The sequence below is a fragment of the Crocodylus porosus genome, unplaced genomic scaffold, assembly GCF_001723895.1.
Source record: "Crocodylus porosus isolate Cpor-Errol unplaced genomic scaffold, CroPor_comp1, whole genome shotgun sequence".
Taxonomy (NCBI): Eukaryota; Metazoa; Chordata; order Crocodylia; family Crocodylidae; genus Crocodylus; species Crocodylus porosus.
The window spans coordinates 78,699,278-78,706,440 of NW_017728906.1; positions in this window are offsets into that span (position 1 = coordinate 78,699,278).

Sequence of the window (7,163 nt, forward strand, 5' to 3'; positions counted from 1 at the left end):
GATCAGGGGGCAGCAGGGCAGGCCCTACAAAGAGAGACTATGCGACCTGAACCTGTTCAGCCTCCAGAAGACAAGGCTGAGGGGGGATCTAGTAGCCTGTTACAAACCAGTCAGAGGGGACCAGCAGACTATGGGACCTGAACCTGTTCAGCCTCCAGAAGAGAAGGCAAGGGGTTGGACTTGATGATCTGCTCAAGTCCCTTCTGACCCTACTAACTATGAAACTAAGTCAGGAACAACCTTATCTAAAATCATCCAAGCCAAATGTTTGTCTAATGTGCATTTAACATTTCCTGATGATAGAGATTCCACAGGTTTACTAGGTAACCTGTGTGGCGGCACAGTAGGAGGCACTCCCCCAGGCTTAGTTGGCTAACATTGTATCTCCTGTAACCTAGTTTCATTCCCCTCTTCACCCCCATCCCTCTACTGTTAGTGTCTTGCTTGGGCGCTTTGCATTTCCATATCAGCTTTGTCATCTTTTTTCTGGATTCCCAATCCTAAACATCCACTAATAAAAGTCAAACTGATAAGAACAGATAGGGGGCACTACTACACAGAGCCTCCCACCTCACTTCGCCAGGTCCAAAACCATGTTTCAGGAGTCTCTCCTGGGGACCCTATGGCCAGCTGGCCCGCTTCCTGGAGAACTCCCACAGACCTAGGGTAATACGGCCACCACCCGGACAGTAGTGTCTGTTAAGACTGTACAGCAGACAGACCCTGCAAGCCTCGGGGGTGCTTTGTCCACTGGTAATGTTTCTGGGTGCTTCTTTTAGCCTGAAGCCTCCCAGGGTAACCTCAGGTACAACTGAGGGAAACAATAAATAGCCAATCTCTGTGGGGAACAAAAAGTCCTCTTCTCAGCCCCTTACACAGTGAAACAGCCAGCCAGTCATGCTGTAACTCAACACCTTTATTAATCAGAGAAAGAGAGCATGTGTGTGTGGGGCGGGGGGCGTAGAACAAAAGAGTTAGAAGAACACTTTGAGCAAACCACAATAAGTTGAGCCTACACAGACAGTGGGTTCAGAGACCCTTTTAGGACTCAACTATATTACTTAGTTCTAATCTACTAGCTAGTTTCCAGGTTTTTACTTACAGAGCATCTTTAGGCAGCATCCTGAGGTCTTTGCTTGATAGTTTCCAAAATGCAGCTGGAGAAAGATAGCAAGCTCCTCCTCCCAACAGGAATTTATCTAGCCTGGTCACCTGGGTGATCAGGTTGAACCAAATCGCAAGCAAGTGAAAAAGAGAGGGGTGTGGCTGGGCTGACCCCAAACAGGGACAGGCAGAAGGGAATTTCTTCACAGCCTGTTCCAGTTCTTAGCCTCCCTTGTGTTTAGAAAGTTCTCTTAATATCCAGCCTATATTTCACTTGTTGCAATTTAAGTCTGTTACTCCTTGTCCTGTCTCCTGTGAACATAGAGAACAGCCTAACACCATGCTCTTTATGAGTACCTTTTTGTATTTGAAGACTGTTATCAAATCCTCTATCAATCTTCACTTTTCCAGACTAAATAATCCCAGTTCTTCAAGCCTTTCTTTGTATGTTATGTTTTCTAGACCTTTAATCACTTTTGGTTTTTTTTCTTCTGGACTCTTTCCAATTTGTCCAGTCATATCCAAACAATCTGGTTGATATCCTAATGGGTTTAGGGTACCCAAGCCACAAAAAGTGATTCAAACTGATTCCCCTCCAGTGGCCACACACCATCTTAGATTAAGGTTTTAGAACATGTTGAGAAACTTTCCAAATCAATCATCTACCACCTTGCTCCCACCTAAGTAATCCAGAGTGGTGTAATCCTGGTACAGTCCAGACTAGAGTTAGAAGATGCCTAAAACTTGCCTAAATCCAAGATATATTAGACACCCACAGAGTATGCTTTATAACAGAAACAACATTGAATTTAGTATGAAGTACACTGCTCAGCAATCATTCTCTTTTGCCATTGTAGGGGTGATACAATCTGCCCTTTACATGTAAGCTTAATGAGAATTTGCCCAATACATGGGAGACATGGTTTTAAGGCCTTTTCAACTGAAGGTGGTAAAACAAACACCTTTTATTTCCCAGTAGCCCTAACCAGTATGCCACAGAATGATAGGTGGCTATCTACGTCTCTTGTTGGATATGCATCCCTGAGCAAGAGTCACAGAATTAGAGTGAGAACAAGCAAGAGTAGTCTTCTCTGTAGTCTAGTGAAAAAAGTACTTCACAAAGAGTGGGGAGTCCCGGTTTCCATCGCATGGTACTAGGACTGTTTACCTATTTCACATTAGACGATCTTTGGTTAAAAAATGAGTGTAACCTTGGCAGTATGGACCCGAACCCAACTCAACCCTTCCTAAGGGTGTAAGTTCTTGACTGCAATACAAGCCCTATTTTCTATGCTGCCCTTTTAGTTCTGTGAATCATGTGTTTGTTTTTTCACAGTGGCAAAATATGGAGAGTGCCTCTGCTCAGACTACAGCTTGGTGATTTGGGCACTGTCTTGGGAAGAGGGAGATACTGCAATGAGGCCAGAGCAGACCAAATCAGTCTCAATCAGGGAATCAGAACAAATCAGTGCCTTAATGGGCATCACCTGCAAAAAGCCCTGATTAGTGCCTTAGTCCCAACTGGGCGGAGTGAGGCAATCAGGGTAGCTAATCCCTTGAAGCCAGAAGCAACAGGCCCTGCCCACTTTAGCATTTAAAAGCCAAACCCAGCCTGATTCTGGTGTTGGCTTTTAATTTTAGTTTGATCTCCTGATCTAGATTTTGGGCTGTCTACACATGTGCTCATTTGAGTTCTAATTGGAACATAGGAGCAGACTCTGCATTCTGAGTCACTTCACCATCACATATATTAAGCCTCCAAGCATTTTTAAATGGCCATGGAAGTTCTTTATGAAAGCTTGTTGAGTGAACTTTAGATAAAGCATCCCACGGGCATTTTAAAATGCATGGGGGAGTTAATACACATCATGGTAAGTCATTTTAATTAGAGGAGCTGGCAAGGAACTGCTCTAATTAAAATGCTCTCCCCCTTGAGCACATGTATAGGCAGTCCCGGTCTAACTCTTGGTATTTCCTGTCTCAGACTCTGGTTTGGCCCCTGGACTGTCTTGACTTTGCCTGTGACCCCTGCTTCCAGTTCTGATGCCAAACCCCTTTAGACCCCAAGCCCTTTGGGAATCTTGACTGCACTACATCCACGGTTCAGGTGACTAATCACTACGGCAGACCACAGGGCCACTAGCTCTACACCCATACCCTAGCAGATAGAGGTTTAAGTCTCATCAGGATGACATTGGTTGGATCCACTGCTGCTGTCAGTATGTGGCTTGCATCTGCACTCTGGATACAAAGATGATGAAGTCTTCTAATGTGCAAGGTGAAGTTGGGTGTCTAAGACGTGAGGAAAGGTGTGACTCCTTTTGACATCCCTCTGTTCTTAGCATTTGCAACTGGTACAGTCTGGTGCCTCCCTGCTTTTGCTGTAGGCACTCTGGATGGGCATTTAAAGGAACCTCATGCCTCCCATTGACAGTATAGGGAGAATACCCCTAATTGATTTGGAACACCCTAGAAGAGATGCCTAATTTTTAAGCTTTGCAATCTCTAGGTTGTGGCTCCTATATGAATGGTTTAGATCTACCTGCATTGTTCTCTGTATTGTCAGGACTTTCAACACTTGATGGAGAAGATAATAGGAACAGACAAAAGAACAAAAAACATGCTGTTCTGCTAGATGCTACTAAATTGTATTTTGCTCCTGCATAATTATAAATTTATGTTATCAGAAAAACATTGTGAGTTTTATCTCCAGATGGACTGACTCTGAACTAATTTTGCACAATGCTAACTTTCTACTGCATTGTACATCCCATCCCGGAGTGGGGACAGAATGCAATATTAAATGACAATGCTATGATACCATTAAAGTGTGCTGGGTTGCCAGAGGAGAAAGGGGAACAAGAGTTTGATAGAAAAGAGACAGTTCTTCATGCTGAAAGACTGTCATTGGCAAGATCTCCAGACTACCTTCCTTCCAGAGGCATAACTGGTAGGGTTTGCACCCCAGACAATAGGGAATAGTTGCTGAGGGTGGGAGGTGTTGGCAGAGCAAGCAGCTATGGAGTTGATGTAATATCTGCCAAATGTATGAACCCTTCTATGTCCTTTGCAGCTTCTGCTGCCACCCTGAATTCATGTCCTGAGTAATGATGTGAAATGCTGAATTGGGGATTGAGAAAAATGGCTGCAAGGCCATGAGAGGTTCTCTACACCTGGTGGCTGAAAACCCCTGGCAGCAGTATCTCCAATAGAGGGGAAAAAGAAACCAGTGAAGGGACTCCTGCCTCCTCTCCCCATGGCCATCTTCAACTCCATAGATACCGTTCCAGCACCCCACCCCCACCACACACACACACACACACACACACACACACACACACACACACACACTTTTAGTAAGCTCCTAGGTCTCATGCTCTCAACTTGCCCACCCATAGTTACACTACTATTCTGTTCTTCCAAGAAAGGTCTCCACACATAGCCTTGCACCTGATGTCATGATTTATGCTAATGTAGAATGGATGTCAAATGAGGCCATTCTGACCTGATCTAATTTATATCCAACTGAGAATCAGGACCACCTAATATTTCTACATTTGGATGTGGTATGCCAAGTACATGAACCAAATAAGGTTCTATTCTGAATGTTTCTCTGTAAACATGGCCTTGGGCGCATATGTGTATTGGGGGGAGGGTCAATGTGTATTGTTTCTTATTTATCTTTAATTACAAGGTGCTCACATTACATGTAAAACTTAGTTTTCTCTAATTGCCAGCCCTGAAAGTACCAGCAGGATCTGACACATTAATCATTTGGTTGTCACCCAAGAAAGAAGCTTTGAATCTGCACCTTACTTACGTGCAGAAATTCTCTCAGCCATTCTATGATACTTAAAGAATTGCCCAATCTCATGTGTGTATTAGGGGCATAAGGATGTTTTATTTTGGTGGTCCAAGGCTGTTGGATTGTCCTCATGGGCCACTGTAGCAGTATGGATTCAAGTTAGAGCAGGAAGAGACCTAATCAGTTCCAAGGTGGAGAAGGTGACAGAAAAAGTTTACATTTATATATTGTAGAGCTCTGCCAGACTCCGAATATCAAATCCTGAGAAATCAAGAGTTACTATTTTCCAGGATCACTTTTTAGATCAGAACCATGCTATAAGTAGAGAAAAACAGGCACATCTTGAGGAGATGTTCCTTTAGCAAAAGCAAAGAGCTAAGAGTCCTTTTTCCAACCCCTGAGCAATGTGGTCTTTCCACCGGCTCTCCCAGAAACAACTCCCCCTTTCTAGGTTATTTGTTACAAAACAACTAAAAGGAAACTTAAACAGACTTTCCTCTCATTTAGCTCTAATTTGATAAAGCCTGGCACCCTCCATTCCCCACATGCCTCCTAGTCATGGCATTCAAAAAGTGAATACCATTACCAGAAATAAGCTAAGCTTAACTGAAAACATGTGTTTGACTATGATTGGATATTAGAAAACATTGCTTATATTTCCCCATCCTGGATTTTTCTATAACTTGTTTGTTCAAAAGCTAAATTTGAAATTCAATTAAATTTAGCACAAATTTGAAATGAGCTCCATATCCTTTTTCTAAGCAGCTTGCAAAACAAGATGCATCATAGCTTTCAAAAATGGTATGGCATAATGGGAACTCTCAAGTGAGAGACCAAGTTCGTGCTCACACAAGGAACTGTCTGTAGGACTTCAGTTTTTTCCCCTCCTTCAAATAGATATTTTCCTTTAAATACAGTATTATCTTGCACATATTCACTTCCAATCAGTTTTGCAGGGATACACGGAAGGTTATCCTTTTCAGAAAAAGTGCTCTTTTAATGAAAAGGCATGGTAATGCAACACATGTGTTGGACCCAATTCATATTTGCTCTGGAGTCACTGTGGGATACCTCTTTTTTAATGAGACAACATGCCTCTGTTAGACATTCTGTGGGCCATGTTCCACCCTTACATGTTCATGTTGTGAGTTCAGGGTCAAGCTGAAAAAAGACAGCAAGAGAAGGAATAGGGTGTGTGGATCAAGGGTATAATGAGCTATGGATAGAGGAAGGCTGAACCTCAGGAACTTTATGACTTTATACAGCATGGACATTTCTCAGTCTTGCTCTAACTTATACCAAGGATAACATTGGCCTCTGGTTACTCTGGACTAAGGGAATAAGTTCTGGGTTGCCCCTGCTCAAGTGTCTGTATCAGCATTTGTGCCAGTCAAGGATGAATCTGTCCCCCTGTGTTTTGGGGCTTGTCTTCACTACAGAGTTAACATGAGACCTTACACAAATGCCTCCTCCTCCTCCCCAATCCCAAGCCTCATCCACATAGAGTTTTTCTTGTCCAAGTTTGATGATGTTCTACATTTGAGCAGCTTGATCTGACAGGCCCTATAGGCTACAGCCTGGGTGCTCTTCATGTTCCGACTACCAAGAAAACTCCTGTGCAATATGGGTATAGCCCTAAGCTACTTGAGTGGTGCTAATCCCCTAGTTTCTTTGATTGTCTTGCAGCCAAGTTTTTTGTCATCTACTTCTAATAATATATGAAGTTTGGAGTCCCAATCCTCTGAACCAGGGCTGTCCAACTGGTTACCTATGTTCAGGGTCTCCTTGCTCTCCTTCCGTCCTCTGGCTTCCATTTCCTACCACTACAACAGGGGATGGGGTGTGGTGGGGCAAGGCAGAACAGCTGGCAGTGCCAAAAGAATGTGTGGTAGGGAAACTGAGGTGAGGTGGAGCACCCGCACTTGGTACAGCAGGAGGGGGGCACCTACATGGTATATGGGTGGGGGCCCATGGCCCACACTGCTGCTGTCCTAACTGGTGTTGTCTTCTGGGCCTGAGGCCTCCAGCTGATTCAAAGTTGGATAGTCGAGCTCTAAATATGTATGAGTAGATTTAATGACCTTTAATGAAAAAGATAATGGGGAAGGAGAAGGAAAGAAATGAGGCTGCCAAACACAGCTTATAGGTCAAGGTGATTTCTGTTGCAAAAAATCCTGCGTAAATGCAACTTGAATTCATGCTGACACAATAAGCCAGGCAGTCCTGATTACTAAATCCTCTTGGGAGATAATAA